Raw genomic sequence first — 15,005 nt, forward strand, 5'->3', positions numbered from 1 at the left:
TCCATCTTTGGAAGGTGTACCTGTACCTATTACCTTCAGTGTGTCATCCAGGAAATGCCATTCTTAGGAATAAAAGTGTTTTTTTAATATCAATAAACATGAACTCTTCCTTTTTATCTTCCTTGTCTTATTGGACTCCTATCCTGAGTGAAAGTTTGCTTGCTTTTTCTGGAAATCCACCAACACACTCCAAAATATTCTTACTTGCATGATATGTATTCTTAAGTGTCATCATTATTACAGCATCCAGATATTCTCCACCTTATACAGTGTCATGTGATGTAGGAAATGGCATCATTTGTCAGTCAGCCCTGACTGGGCTGTACATATTGACACTGATGCACTTTGATTAAAGGTAAAGAAACAGCTATGCACTGTGTGAGGTCCTAAACACTTCAAAAACTCTCAAAAGTCTGTCCAAGGACAGGAGGTTTTCTGTATCCTGTAATGTAATGTGTGTGTAAAATTCCTGAAAATTGCCTGATTTATGTAGAAATGTGGAGTTTGTTAAAGGGAATCCTGTTAGTAAGCTTGGTTAAGGAGATGTGGAATGGTGCAGATATTTTTTTGTGCACACGCAATTGTCTGTGTGTGTGTGTGTGTGTGTGTGTGTGTGTGTGTGTGTGTGTGTGTGTGTGTGTGTGTGTGTGTGTGTGTGTGTGTGTGTGTGTGTGTGTGTGTGTGTGTGTGTGTGTATGCCTTGTGTACATACAGTGCCACAGTCTCTGGTGTTGACAGAAGACAATGACAGAAGATTTAGTTGGTTAATCTGGTGGGCAGGGTGGTTTAGGAGATCTTTGCCATGAACTGTAGGTTTTGCTTCTGACAAAATCAATTGCATGCCCTCCCAAACACATTACTGATAAACTAAATGAATATGGCATGAGTACAATAAAAGCTGACAACATGATGGCAACCATATGCATCCACTTCTCTCTCCCTGTTCACAGGGTAGTTTATAGGTGTTTAGCAACAATGATTTCCTCCATGGAAATAGAAACACACTTAATAAAGAGTTACCTTACAGTATGTCCCCATATTTTCTTATCCATACAACATTTGAAAATTAATGTTTGCTAAGGATATACAGGCAGCAGCTGATGAAGGTGCATTCCATATTCATTCCTCTAGCAACTAATGTCAGTTCATTCAGCTTGTGAGGTTCCCTTCAAACCTAGGTCATTTAGCTCTTAGTGTGCCTTCCCTCTACACCATAGACACAACAATTTATTAGATGTTTAACTATTCAATAACAATCTAGATCATTCCTTGATTTCTCTTTAAGCATTAATCACTACAACATATTCAGTAACAATGGCAAGGTACTGCTTCTGAGCTTTTAATGGAAACTTGGTGGACATTCATTGATACCAGCAGTATGTTGTGTAAGCTACCAATAACCATTGTCCAAATGACAAATATAGCACTGGAAATACATTTGCTTTCAGAAGGCTTCTCTTTTCAGAAAAAGGTGAAACCATAACTGTCTCCTTCCAACCAAAAGATTTCATCTGGTCAGATTGTCTTGATTAGGAAATGTCATACAAAATGATATTCAGCAACTTCCCTGGTGAAAATAGCAGTTTTGTTTTGTATTTATTTGCAGGCACTTTTTTATTAAGCATTGTGTGTTCAGTCCAGTTGTTGGTATCAGTTTAGGAGACTGGAAGACAGTCCAGTTGTTGGTATCAGTTTAGGAGACTGGAGGGCAGTCTAAGTAACAGGCATTTTATTTTTATTGTCACCAGCCATGCAAATTAAACCGAGTCAGTGCTGGAAAGGACTGCTCAGTCATGTTGACAACTGGAAAATTGCATGCAGTTTTTAGTTATGTGCCAGGAAAAACACCAAACTATTGTATTTTACTTGAGATGGCTATATGCATGACTGTGGTCTCCTTGTCACTATTCTGAGACTTTATGGTTTAAAAAAAATACAGTATTTAAATTGATTTTAACTGTGTTGCAGGAATATTAACTGAACTGGAAGATTTGACTCTGCTCTTCAGTTAGTCCCACCAACCCTCCCTGTTTTTGTTTTGGTGTTAATCTTAGTGGACTTGAAACTGCCCGCCCCTCTTGTAAATCTGTGTTTGGATACTCCTTCTGGGCCCATCTCATTTGCTCACTCAACTGAGTGCAGTGAGATCATATTCTGATTTCAGGCACTCCTACTGTGTGCAAAGAGAGCATCTGGGAAACAGGAAAAAAAAAAAAATAAGCTTGTTTCCTGCCTTTCCTGTAAAATGGTATAGACTATTTGTAGGCTTCTGAGCCCCCAAGCCATTCTGTGTTGGAGGGAAGCCTTCTAGCTTAGTTTTTTTTTCTTATAACTAGCCAGTTTTCTAGTTTCAGCACTCAAATTTGTTTATTTGATCTCAGCACTTGTTCAGAAAAAAAAAAAAAATTGTCTGCTTTTATTGTACTTGTGTTTCTACCTACTTTATTTTACTTTGCATCATCTTAAAAGTACTCAGTTGTATTTATTACTGCTTGGTGTAACTCATTCTAAGCCTTTTGGTTTAAACACTTGGGCTTCGGACCAGTTGTTTTGCACTGAGAGGGTTTGTGGTCTGCACTGTAGTGGCAGAACAGGTAGCTTACATCCTTCTAGGTTGGGAACTGCTGATTGAGGGCTCAGTGTCTGTTATTCTAAAAGTGTATTAATTCTGGTTGAAGCACTTGGGCTATCAGGCCAGTTATTTTACATTAAGAGGGTTTGTGGTCTGCACTCTTGTGGGAGGAGAGGCTGGACTCTGCCCTACTGAGCTGGGAATTTCTGGTTAAAGGCTTATAGTGCATGCATATCTGAACTGCTTCTTACTGAAGTTGGTGCGCCTTGTTTGCTGTGGCATAGACTGGATTCGGGCCTGCTGGATCTAGCTTTGTTTGTGTAACTTGAGCACTAATCCAGGCATTCTCTAAAGTATTCAATTGTATTTATTACTGCTTGGTAGTAACTTGATTAAAGTGTAGCTATCATTCTAAGTCTTTTGGATTAAGCGCTTGGGCTTCAGACCAGTTGTTTTACATTAGGAAGGTTTGTGGCATGCACTGTGGTGGCAGGACAGGTAGCTTTCCTCCTTCTAAGCTAGGAACTGCTGATTGAGAGCCCAGTGTCTGTTATTCTTAAAGTGTATTAGTTCTGGTTTAAGCACTTGGGCTTCAGGCCAGTTATTTTACATTAAGAAGGTTCGTGGTTTGCACTCTTGTGGGAGAAGAGGCTGGACTCTGCCCTTCTGAGCTGGGAATTTCTGGTTAAAGGTTTATAGTGCCTGAATATTTGAACTGTATCTTACTGAAATTGGTACACCTTGTTTGCTGTAGCATAGACTAGATCCAGGCCTGCTGAATCTAGCTTTGTTTATATGCTTGTTGTTTGTTTGCTTGTTATTTCCCTGGAACGCTAATTCCACCTAATACGCAGCTTCTCAGCGATTCTGTGGATCACTAGTGATATCTGCATTGCTTACTGTACGTATTTCCTTGTTTCACTTGAAAGAAAGTTACTGTTTGTCGTTTTTGCATTTAAGTTACCTGTAACACATTGCACTTAAGTTACCTGGCACGCGCTCACTAAAGCAATTATATAAGTCAGCACTAAAAATTAAAAGCACTACACCCTCACTCCCCACTGGCCCTTGTTTTCAATTATTAAGGATTTCCCAATATTATTCTAGCATGTCCAAAGGTCAGTTGTCAATCTCCTCTCCGGTCCAGCTGGTGAATCTGGGAATCTTGAGGCAATGTTACAACTGCCTCATGTACACAGACAACCCTCTCCTCCTCCCAACAAATTCCAACACATGTGAGAGATGCAACCATATAGCCAAACTGGAGGCTAAGCTCTCTCAACTCAGAATTAGTCCAAAATGACAAAAAATAGACTGAACCCACAGACATTGCCAACATCCTAGCTGACAGGTTCAGCACAAACTTCTCCCCCCCATCCCCACCAAAAGGGCAAATATCTATCCCAGCAGAGTGCTGCCCCCCTGACATCTCAGATGCTCAGGTAAGAGCCGCCCTCCAAAGCAAAAACACAGCATCAATGGGACCAGACGGTGTCCCAGGCTGCCCCTCATGAACTCCAAGAAGAGCTAAACCCAAACATAAAACTACTGTTCAATCTCAGCCTTACTACAGGATATGTGCCCAAAGAGTGGCGTACAGCAACAGTGGTCCCTCTCCATAAAGGTGGTGCCTCAATGGATCCTGGAAACTATCGCCCCATAAGCCTGACTAGCTTGGTCTGCAAAGCTATGGAAAGGATCATCATGGACCTCATAAATAAAGATATTGGGGACCTACAGACACTGGATCCTACCCAGTTCGGCTTTGTTAGGAAGGTGGTCCACACAGCCTACCTGGACCTCGCAAAAGCCTTCGATACAATACCCCACTCGGGCATTATAGATAAGCTCACCAGCATAAATATAAACCCCTATGTCACTAGATGGATTGCAAACTGGCTCAAGGACAGAACCCACATGGTTAGAATTGCTGGAGCCATGTCAGTTTCCAAACCAGTTACAAGTGGTGTCCCACAAGGCTCAGTCCTGGGACCTCTCTTGTTCGGTATATATTTCTCGGAGGTACAGGCCAACGCGGAAGGACTGTGGCTGACCAAGTTCGCAGATGACTGCAAACTGGGCGCCATAATTGACTCTCCAGCCGACACAAGCATTCTCCAAAAGGGCCTCATAGAAATAGACAACTGGTGCCAGAGCCATGGCCTCAAGCTAAATTCCAAAAAGTGTATAGTCATCCCCCTTGGCAAAAGTGCACAAATTACCACATAGGTGGTAATCCATTAAGTACAGAAGAAGTAATTAGGGATCTGGGGACCCAAGTTGATAGCAATCTCTCATTTGACAACCACGCGGCCAAAGTGGTTAAAAAAATTTTTATATAGCCCACCTAATCATGAAGGGATTCACATCTAGATCAGGGGAGGTCATCGTGCCTCTTTACTCATCCCTCATCAGGCCCATAATTGAGTACAATGCCCCTTTTGGGATGTACCTTACCTGACACCTGCAGCAACTGGAAAGACCCCAGAAGTTACCTGGCACTTGCTCGCTAAAGCAATTATATAAGTCAGCACTAAAAATTAAAAGCACTACACCCTCACTCCCCACTGGCCCTTGTTTTCAATTATTAAGGATTTCCCAATATTATTCTAGCATGTCCAAAGGTCAGTCGTCAATCTCCTCTCCGGTCCAGCTGGTGAATCTGGGAATCTTGAGGGAATGTTACAACTGCCTCATGTACACAGACAACCCTCTCCTCCTCCCAACAAATTCCAACACATGTGAGAGATGCAACCATATAGCCAAACTGGAGGCTAAGCTCTCTCAACTCAGTACTGGCATAACCAGTCAGGAGGAGAAGGAAACCACACTCACTACAATTCCAGTCTCACAGAGACCTACCACGACAGCAAACCAAACACATAATCACACAAAAACATACTTGGAGGCTCTAAATAAAGATCTGCCTAAGCAGCAGAGACCTCCAAAACAGACACCCAAGCAACCGCTACCCCAAAACAAAACACGTGCAACACATATCTCACAAAGCCAGTGTGCCGAACAGTCACAGCCCTTAAGACTAAAAAACACACCTGATACACTGTTAATAGGCGACTCTATCATCATGCACACTGACGTCCCGCTCACCAGGCTGAACAAGGAGAGGGTCACGGTGAGCAGCCTGTCAGGCGCTAGGATCCGCCACATAGCACAAGCACTCAGGTCACTCCAAGGCAAGTACAAATATGACTCAGTCATTGTCCATGCTGGTGTAAATGACCTGAGACGTACCTCCCTGGACTACATGAAAAGAGACATAAAGGAGCTCTCTAAGCATGTAGCCCAGGCTGGTATGACCCTGACCTTGAGTAGCATCTTACCCTCACCAAGAATGATGCCACAATATGAAGACAAGATGATCAATTTCAACAATTGGCTTAAGTACTGGTGTCATTCAAAGGGGATCCAATGCCTGTCAGCTTGGGATGATATGCTCGACAAGCCATGATGCTTCACTAGGGACGGCTTGCACCTGTCACCCCTGGGCTTTCGGATATTGGCAAAGGCTCTTGCTACCCCCATAGTGCCTTTTTTAGGCAAGGCTCAAAAGACAAACCCACCTCCATAGGTATCACAAGGGATAAGAAACTAAGAGTAATGCTACTCAACGCCAGAAGTCTAAACCTCAAGATGCACGCACTTGAAACTCTCCTTAGCATGGAGAACATCGATATCTGTGCAGTAACAGAAACCTGGTTCAGGGCTCCTGAGAGCACCCCAGCACTACCAGGTTATACCTCATACCATGCTTTTCAGCCCCAAAACTTGGACCGAACCACAAAAGGAGGGGGAGTATCGATATTCACCAAAGATACCCACACCTCCAGGTTGGTGGCAAAGCACGAAGCATCAGAGACTATCCATGTGCAACTAACAGTGGGTAAAACTCCCTTCCAGTTTATAGCCTGCTACAGACCACCCTCCCAAACCCAGGAACTCCACTCAGCCTTTCTGAAAACACTGGAAAATATGAAGGTCTCTCCAAACACCATTTTATTGGGTGACTTCAACTACCCAAACATAGACTGGGAGCATTACTGTAGCTCCAAAACCATAGCCCAAAGGTTCCTAGAATTTATGAACTCAAATTCTATGGAACAACTTGTTACCACTCCCACAAGAGGGGAAAACATACTGGACCTGATCATCACCAACATGGGGACTCTATGCTCCAGACCAGAAGTGTATCCCTCACTGGTAAGATCAGACCATAAACTAATCTCACTGGATATTCACATCCCAACCCCACCCCCTGCCCAGAAAACCACAGTGAAAAACTTCTCTAAAGCAAATTTCACACTCCTCAAAACCGAGGTGGAATCCTTCAAAGCCCCCGGGCCTGTGGAAAATACGGCCCAGACCACAGAATCCTTTATAAACGCATTCTATGAACACCTTCAGGAATGCATGGATCATGCAATCCCAAATAAAACCAAGACCCAGTCCTCCAAAGGCAGACGTCCTGTCTGGTGGACCCCAGCCATAAACAAACTATACAATAGAAGGAGGAAGCTACTAAATGATAGAGCAAAATCCCAAAAAGGGAAGGCATCTCTGATCAGTATTAGCAGAAAACTACGGGCACTCATAAAATTGTCTAAGGCCAGCTTCGAGAGAAAAATTGCACAGGACACTAAGGATAATCACAAGGCTTTCTTTAGTTATGTTAGGAACCTGGGTGGTAATTCTCAGATATGCTCAGAATTAGTCCAAAATGACAAAAAATACACTGAACCCACAGACATTGCCAACATCCTAGCTGACAGGTTCATGCAAACTTCGCGCCCCCTCCCTACCAAAAGGGCAAATATCTATCCCAGCAGAGTGCTGCCTCCCTGACATCTCAGATTCTCAGGTAAGAGCTGCCCTCTCCAAAGCAAAAAACACAGCATCAATGGGACCAGACGGTGTCCCAGGCTGCGTCCTACATGAACTCCAAGAAGAGCTAAACCCAAACATAAAACTACTGTTCAATCTTAGCCTTACTACAGGATATGTGCCCAAAGAGTGGCGTACAGCAACAGTGGTCCCTCTCCATAAAGGTGGTGCCTCAATGGATCCTGGAAACTATCGCCCCATAAGCCTGACTAGCTTGGTCTGCAAAGCTATGGAAAGGATCATCATGGACCTCATAAATAAAGATATTGGGGACCTACAGACACTGGATCCTACCCAGCTCGGCTTTGTTAAGGGCAGATCCTGCCTCTTAAACCTGGTTGATTTCTTTGAAACAGTCACCAAGGCCATTGACGAGGGAAGGTGGTCCACACAGCCTACCTGGACCTCGCAAAAGCCTTTGATACAATACCCCACTCGGGCATTATAGATAAGCTCACCAGCTTAAATATAAACCCCTATGTCACTAGATGGATTGTAAACTGGCTCAAGGACAGAACCCACATGGTTAGAATTGCTGGAGCCATGTCAGACTCCAAACCAGTTACAAGTGGTGTCCCACAAGGCTCAGTCCTGGGACCTCTCTTGCTCGGTATATATTTCTCGGAGGTACAGGCCAACTCGGAAGGACTGTGGCTGACGAAGTTCACAGATGACTGCAAACTGGGCGCCATAATCGACTCTCCAGCCGACACAAGCATCCTCCAAAAGGGCCTCATAGAAACAGACAACTGGTGCCAGAGCCATGGCCTCAAGCTAAATTCCAAAAAGTGTATAGTCATCCCCTTTGGCAAAAACAAAGTGCCCACAAATTACCACATAGGTGGTAATCCATTAAGTACAGAAGAAGTAATTAGGGACCTGGGGACCCAAGTTGATAGCAATCTCTCATTTGACAACCACGTGGCCAAAGTGGTTAGAAAAACATTTTATATAACCCACCTAATCATGAAGAGATTCACATCTAGATCAGGGGAGGTCATCGTGCCTCTTTACTCATCCCTCATCAGGCCCATAATCGAGTACAATGCCCCTTTTGGGATGTACCTTACCAGACACCTGCAGCAACTGGAAAGACCCCAAAAATACCTCACCAAGAGGATCAAAGGGCTCAAACAGATGCCATATCCTGCCCGGTTAAAGAAACTCCAGCTCTACTCAGTGGCATACCGCCTGTTCAGAGGCGATCTGTGCCTGACATATAAAGCCATGTCCAACCCGGAATTAATGGACATGCTGCACCTCAGAAAATCAAATCCCATCGAGCTACTGGCTTGAGAGACTTGAACCTCAGCACTGAAATAAATAGGACATGCTGGAAGGACAGATTCATAACCCAGAGGCTCCCTTCACTCTGGAATAAAATCCCAGTCCAGGTTAGGCAGAGTCCCTCATTGACTCTCTTCAAGAGGAATCTTGATGAGTGTATGGGAGATCGTAGGTTTACCCTGGGTATCACTTCTGTGTCACTGTTAGACAGAGGCACAGTATACTAACCTCGAAAAAGGGCATAGCAAAATAAATTTAAAATGGGTGGCAAAAGCCTAACACATTCTGGCTAGGCTTATAAATGCCCTAGGGCAGATAGCCTAGTATGAACCTATGAACCTATGAACCTAAAATGTTACTTTTAATGCAGTTATTTCCATTGCAGAAGTTTGCACATGCTGACCACAGTGTGGAGAACCTTGTATTGTTGGCAGTGTCTCATAAATGGAACAGATTTGACATCTAGTTTAAGTCAAAAGGCAGTGCAAGATGAGGAAACCTCCTGGTTTCTCTCAATAAACTGGCCCTTCAAATATTTCCATTTAATCTTCCGTTAAAATCTTCAGAGGCTGTACTGGAATTTGCCTGGGGTCCAAATGAAGAAATACAATAAGGTTAGCTATTTGGGTATTATGAATCATTAGATGACATTGCTGTGAAGGTTATTATAGTACACAAAATGCTCTTTAGCAATATGTTATCAGACTAACCATGACCAAATCATGTCAGTTTACATAAAATATGTCAGTCTGTAAGCTAACAAAGGGTGCAGTGAAGTTAATTTCTCAGTCACATTCTTGCAGTTCTATTTAAATTCATGCAAAAAGGCAACAGGATAAAACCAAGATTTTTTTTTTTTTGGTTTTCTAGATGTCTCTTTCCCTGTGAGTTATCACTGCAGGTTCATGCTCTTGATTTAATTTGGTGTGGTTTAAACTCTATAAATATTTCAACAATGGACTTACATAACTGAGATATAAATTTACAATTTACATATGACAAGGAAATTTCAGATGAAGCTGTAACATTTCATTTCATTTCCTGAGGTACATTGCTTTTTCTAAGCAGTATAATTTGGCAAGTGAAGCACAAAAAGTGCATATTATTTCGTCAAGGTCACAGAGAAAGGTGATGGCCCTTGTGGGACTTGAACTTGTAATCGTAAGCATCTCATCTGCCTGTCATCCTCAAATACAATAATTCTTTCACAGTTTTTAAGAAAGGAGATTGCCTTAGTAATGACTGAGAAAATGTTATAAAGTCCATTTGGCAATCTGACATTTTTGTACACAGATAATGGGGAGAAAATGTTTTACATCTGTAACTAAAAACCAGGGAGATTTTTTTGCCCTTTTGACAGAATTGCTTGTGACAACATAAAAGCTGATGAAGTGATATTCTTGTTCTCATCTGATGTACATTTAGGTATATCTACATATCTCTTCTGACACATAGCAAGGATATTGAAGAAGCTAATCAGATGAGATTTGTATTGAACTGTTTAACATTGATTTATCTTGATTCTATTATTACACGCCTTTGCTACTGCAGATACATAAAATGCTAAAGATGGAAATGTTTAAACACTAAATCATTTGGGAAACACAAAAATCTGCAGAGCCAAAGAAATGGAAAAACAATACTTTTCATTTTTTCTTCTGTGATACTTCAATGGCTGTTTATATTTTTAGATATTATTTAGTTCCTTATGACGCTGTGTACAATAATTGATATTGTGCACCTTTATTAAATATATTAACTAATTTAAATGGAATATAGGAATATAGGAATAGCCTCTCATATTTTCAAAATAAAAGTGAAAAGGAATTTCAAAACGTTGGGAGACTGATGAACAGAAAGACTGTCAGAAAAATATTCATTTATATATATGTCCAATGCTTATTAGAAGCTAAAAGGGTTAACACATTTTCATTCTATTTTATGTACAGCTTAATTCTGTATGAAATTATAAGATGATTTTTCAAACCACAGTATGCTTTCTGAAATTGCAAGATGCACCCTGACCTAATATTTGCTAGCACAGCAAAATTGATGTTTATGCCTTTTGGAAATGTACTGAGAAGCAGGTGATTATCTGCTAGGTCAGGAAAATGAATGAATAGCGTATGAATAGAACAATACTGTTTTCTATAATATGATTGAATATGAACAATCAGCTCTGTTCGTGTTATGAGAACATGCACAGCTGTGGAATAGAAGAGATACATAAAACAAAAGACTGCTTGAAGAATCTGTACTTGCTTTGTGCTCGAATTAGCTATAGTACCTTGAATGGTAACATAACATAGTGGGACGTTGTATCTAACCAAGGTCACCAAGGCCACGTTGTTTTTCTTAGGAAGTTTCTCATAAAATTGATAGTGCAAGCAGAAAATCATGGGCAAACAGCTGCTATGAAATGATGAAGTTAAAACTTGTGATCTGTTACGTCAGCTTGGTAGGCAGTGTCGTGTTAGAAAGTGTATAAAGATGGATTTACTTCCTGATTTTAGTTAGACAAACTCTGTATTAGCACGGTTTTGTGTCCTTGCTGCAAGATTAAAGTGCCTTAACCTGAACCTGCTGTGTATTGATAATTTTTTAAATTAATTTTTCCTTTGACAGATTGGTCCTTCGGACCGGAAACTCTCGCTCTAGCTCAGGTCAGATGGGCCCGGTGGCATGAAACCGTACGGGGAAGAGACCGCATCGGTTCTTCTGCTCTGAAAGACCTCCGACTGAATTGTTGTTCAAAAGAGGCCAGCCACTGTTTCTGATCTGCGATTGGAGGATGAGTCAACGATTCCAGTGAGACGATCAGGTAAGAAGGAATTTACCTTTTCTTTGTTTCAGATCAGGGACTTGTTACAGTATTTGTTTTTGTCAGGGAGATTTTATATAAATCAGGGACAAAAAGATTGCTGTCTTGTCATAGATCAGGGAAACTGGATAGGTAGGCAGTTATTCTAGATAAACTGTGAAAAAGAGAAAATCATGGTACCACGTGATAAAAAGGGTTACATAAGAATTTCTAACTAAGTTAAGACAACATGGGAAATAAGTGCACAAAAAGATCCCGAGATCCACCATTAACCGAAGACGCGAAATATATGCAATTACAATGTTCTGATAACGTTAGGTACTATACAAAATGGGTTAATAAATACAAATTTGATGGCAAATTAGATAAACCTTCACTTATCAAACTTGTCAAACAACTTAAAACAGACGCAAAAGGTCAGGTAAAAAAGCAATGTCAATTAGGCTTTCCCCAGGCACACAGGTGGCTTGAGGAAGCAAACCGCAGGGAACAAAAGATTAAAAATTCAAAAGCTATGTTTTTAGATAAGGAAGACAATAACTTGGTAATAGCATTGGCCCCTCCGTCCCCTCCGTTTTCCTTACCAGAATATGAAGTGAGTGGACAGACTGATCCACCTCCGCTATACCCAACTATCCCTGCGAAACCAAAACTGTTTGTCAGAGATCCTGTCGAGACTAAGTCTTGAACATGTAAAACAAGGGGGGATATGGAGTTATACCAAATGAATGGGAATTCACAGGCTATGAGCGAAGAAGAGATATGTCTGCTCATAGAAGTACCAAATCCTCAGGCAGGACAGGAAGGGCAGGACCCAATTATCCTGGTATATAGACCGTGGACACCGGAGGACATTCGGAAAGCTACAGAGGGAATTCCCCATCCAAAAGTTAATTTTAGAAAATTCTTAGAAGACTTACAGGGCATGAGGTTAAGTTACCATTTAAATGGAGAGGAAGTAGAGAAAGTAGTCAGACAAATCGTAGGTCCAGATTGGCACATGATCAGTGGCAACTGGAATCCCCGTGACACAGAACATAGGCCACTCCCACATAGTAACGCAAAACTGGATAACAGAGTGAAAGGTCTGACAGACCGAATCTCTGAGAAATGGAAACCTAGGGCTGACTGGACTTGCATTAATCAATGCATCCAACAAGATGGTGAAACTGTTGATAGATATTATGCCAGATTATTAGAGTGTTTTAATAACCATTGTGGAATGCAGGTACCTGAAGACCAAACACATGATTCCCCATATGAGCAGCAACTAAAGAATGCATTTTTGAAGGGTAGTATTGCACCCATAAGTAGTTTTATTACAAAACACATGGTAGATCATTGTACGAGTAGATTACAGTCATTACTTGAATATGCAAGACACGCCGAAAGGCATTTTAATAGCAAAAAGAAAAAGAAAACTCAAGTATTTGCAGTAGAAGATGGAGCAGAAGTCTTTGTAGTACAGTCTGGGAAGAAGGGTAAGAAAAATGCCCAGGGAAACAAGCAATCTGATAAGCGATCAGAGGAGTTTGAAGAGAGAAAGAAAAGGGGTGAATGTTTTAAATGCGGAAAAAAGGGACATTTGGCAAGAGATTGCAGGCAAAATAAGAAGGTAACCACGGAAGATAAGGAGGGTGAGGACTGACTATATGATAGTCAAGAATCACTAGAAAGAAATGACCAAGAAAAGACAAATGTGAATGTGATAGAGGGAGTAGAAGATGTGATAAAAGAAATAGAGGACGTGCAAGAAATCACAGATAATGAAGAAAACTAAATCTTGGATTTAGCATTATTAAGCTTAGAGCTCTACTTAGCAGACACAAAACCAGAAGTTACACTTCTGGTAGTGGGGAGGGAAGTTAAATTCCTGTGTGACTCAGGGGCTTCACGGACCCTGATACATCCGTCCAAACTACCAGAAAATTCAGAATCACTTGATTACATATTAGTGAAAGCAGCTAATGGACAGCTGTATCGGGAGCCACTCTCCCACAACATAGCAATAACTGACCCTGTTTCAGGAATGAGCCAGAAAAGCAAAATTGTTGTTTCTGCAAAATGCCCAGTCAATCTTTTGGGCAGGGACCTTATGCAGATATTTGGCATAGCGGTAGTTCCAACCATGCAGGGTATGGAAGCACAGCGACAAATGGATACTTTTGTAGTGCGACTGGAGGGTGAAACATTTTATTGGTACAGCCAGGATTTGGATACGACTGGTCCAGGGGCAGTAACTGAAGAACTGATGAATGTAGCCATCAGTAAGTCCCCCTCCCTTGACACTGATAAACAGCATTTGTTGCATTGTACTCTATATTACTGTACCACACCAGGACCTGATAAAGAATATGAGCAAGAACTGTTTAGAAACCATGCTAACAGATTAGTATTATGTAATCTGAACTGGGACACAGAAGGAAACAGTGTAGTTAGCTGTTCATTGCCCCAGAAATTCCTAGCACTTTACAAATATATTCAATTACCACATGTTAGTTTAACTAAAGATAAGAATGTGAGATGGGCAGACCTAGGAGAAAAAGTCACAAGGTGGGAAAAGAAGACAGAATTAGAACTGTCAGAACAGGGAATACAAAAGCAGAAGTTGAATTGGATAACACAGACCCACCCAGCTGTGCACTTGCAGGCAAGTGAGGACAGCTGAGTAGCACTCTTACTAGAGGAAGAGGAAAAAGCCTTACGAGGCATACCAGAAACTCTCTGGTCAACAGGAAAATCAGATGTAGGACTTATTCGTACAGCGGGACCAGTTACTATCACACCAAAATCAGCATTCAGACCACAGAAGAGACAATATCCCTTAAGAAAAGGTGCAGAGGTAGGAATCAAACCTATAATAGCAGCTTTACTTAAGGAAGGAGTACTAGTAGAATCTCCCAATTCACCATGTAATACGCCCTTATTTCCTGTTAGAAAAGCAAATGGAGAATGGCGTATGGTCCAAGATTTACAAGCTATAAATGACGCAGTTATACGTAGAGCACCTATGGTGCCAGATCCACACACCTTATTAAATGATTTGAAACCTCAACAGAAGTATTTTTCTGTGGTAGATATTAGCAATGCGTTTTTCTCAATACCGATACACCCTAACAGCCAAAATTGGTTTGCATTTACATTTCAGGGGAAAAGGTATACATACACGCGACTACCACAGGGATATTGTGAGAGCCCAACAATATTCGCACAGGAAATGGCAAGTAACTTGGCGGGATTTATCCCACCGAGAGGCAGCCAGATTTTACTTTATGTAGACGACATTCTGCTGGCAGCCCCCACCCAGCAAGGATGCAGAGAAGATACCATAGCATTACTACAATTTCTAGCCACTCAATGACACAAAGTAAACAAAAACAAACTGCAGCTTTGGAAAAAGCAGGTTAAATACCTGGGATATGTAAT

Source organism: Protopterus annectens, chromosome 2.part1 (genome assembly GCF_019279795.1).
Source record: "Protopterus annectens isolate FY-2018-M chromosome 2.part1, PAN1.0, whole genome shotgun sequence".
Classification (NCBI taxonomy): Eukaryota; Metazoa; Chordata; order Ceratodontiformes; family Protopteridae; genus Protopterus; species Protopterus annectens.